We start from the raw sequence: 2006 nt of genomic DNA on the forward strand, positions 1-2006 counted from the left end.
TTTTTTCCTATTCCTTTATGATCCACAAACCACCAAACTGGTTTCTTATTGCCTCTTTAAAAAATTGTATTTAAATTATCCTTTTTTGACCTTCTGAACCCGGTGGCAGCACCCCACGCAGCCTCCCCGCACAAAGGGCCTCTTACCCCAAGGAATCACTAAATCCTCGCCGCCTCTTTGCAAACAGATGCAAGAACTCCCAAATTCACAAACACCTCGTAAGCGATACGGAGAGCACGAGGAGCTGCTTTCATTTGCAAAAACAGTCCTGAAGAAAGACTGGAGGGCTGTCACTTCGCCACCGCTGCTGACTCGTTAAATGGAGAGAGCAAAAGGCAGCTCAGCACTGCGCTGACAGCAAGAACAAAATCATCCCCACTCTTTCCAAGCCCAGGATTCAGCACATTTTTTAATTCTTCTTCTTTTTTTCCTTTTATTGCTGGTTTTAATGTAATATTTAAGTTGGAACTAAAACAGACCATGGAACGTTAAATCACTACCAAATGCAAGTTTACCTACGTATCTGAACTAAATTTTCTCCTACATTTACAAAGCAAAATTCTACCACCTGAACTGCGGGCTCCCATTGCATTAAATGGGAGGGAGCAAGCTCCAGACGTTATTTGGAATATACATGCACTTATATTGTTGTTACAGGTCTCCCTTGCAGAACTAAAAGAGAGCTTTAGTTCCAGACAGTGCCTCTCTGGGGTCATACCCAATGAATAGTGTTTTTTGAAAGGATTATTTCAAAGGAACTCTGAGAAAGAATCTGAAGACTTGCAAGCTACAGAATTGCAGCACGGGAGAAAGCAGATAATGGAATACGACAGCAATGCCTTTTTCATAAACCCAGTAATTTCTATCATAACAAGAAACCCATCGATAATTTGAAGAACTCCCCCCCCAAGAAGGAAACATACACTGTTGCAGAAAGCGCGCTGAAGTACAAAATGAAACAATAATAATGATGATGTTACTGATGAATCCCACAGCTCTGCCTTCCCTCCTGTCTCTCCGCAGTTCCAAGAGAAGCAGCTCCAATCCCTCTCTGCCTCAACCCTGCTAACCAGGGGAGCTCACAGGCACACATCAGAGACCTCGTGATAGATGAGGAGCCCTGGAGAAGAGGCTGTTCTTTATCTGCTGGAAGTTAAGGCCTGCATCTGCTCTCAATTAGCAGGCAATTAGGGGAGTTGAAAACAAACCTGTTTACATTGGCTACGAAGTCTAAAATAATTTGTGAGACGTCAGGATGGGATATTAACATGTTACTGATCTCCTTTCTTTACCTTTTTGCATGCAGTGCAGTATCACATCTTCCTCTCACAGCTCTGTACAGTGACAGACTGACGGACATCTGGGAGGGCAGGGACCACTGAGAGGTTGGGGTGGGAGAAGCGTGTCTTACAAATGTGCGTGCTGGGGACCTGAAGGTGAGGAGTTCTTTGCAAAAAGGAAGGAAAAAGGAAAAAAGGTGGATGTTCACTTGTAACCGTGAAGTAATGTCAGGCCACACGTTACAGCATTCAGAGGGTTCAAGCGCAGTTCCCACAGCAAAGGGCTGGTCTGCAACCTGCTGCAAAAGTGACTGCAGAAATCCCAAGCCATTTGCAGCCCTGTGCTGGAGCTGCTCTGCCTCCATCGGTTCTGACCCCGCATCTCCCTCACAACACCAGTGACCAGTGAGGCTGCCTGCTCCCCAGCACGCACCCTGCCTGAAACATCCCTGGAAGGACACAACCTCTGACCCTCAGAGCTGGGAGACTGTTCTGCTTATTTCTGTGCTGCCTCCTCCCAAACTCCTACCTGCAGCGCTAGCACTCGGTACCGAGCCCTGTGTTCAGCAGTCCATTGGGGTGAGGCTCCTGCAGGCACAACCAGCTTCTCTTCCTTCTCCATGGGTCACTGCTGCTCCACCACATCCAGCACTTTGCAGAAACGTCTTCCTTGAGCAGAAACCTAGAAGTGGCATCGATAGCCTTTACTTCTGAAGTCACAGAAGT

The 2006-nt window shown here is 46.8% G+C and overlaps 1 long non-coding RNA gene across 1 annotated transcript; it reads right to left on the reverse strand.

The window, feature by feature from the left end:
* On the reverse strand, positions 1-1950 carry LOC110390624. Its single transcript, XR_002433791.1, has 2 exons — positions 1810-1950; positions 1-1446 (listed from the first exon to the last, which is right to left on the reverse strand). It is a non-coding gene; the product is annotated as an uncharacterized LOC110390624 (long non-coding RNA).
* Between the last annotated feature and the right edge of the window lie 56 nt (positions 1951-2006).

The sequence above is a fragment of the Numida meleagris genome, unplaced genomic scaffold (genome assembly GCF_002078875.1).
Source record: "Numida meleagris isolate 19003 breed g44 Domestic line unplaced genomic scaffold, NumMel1.0 unplaced_Scaffold1584, whole genome shotgun sequence".
Classification (NCBI taxonomy): Eukaryota; Metazoa; Chordata; class Aves; order Galliformes; family Numididae; genus Numida; species Numida meleagris.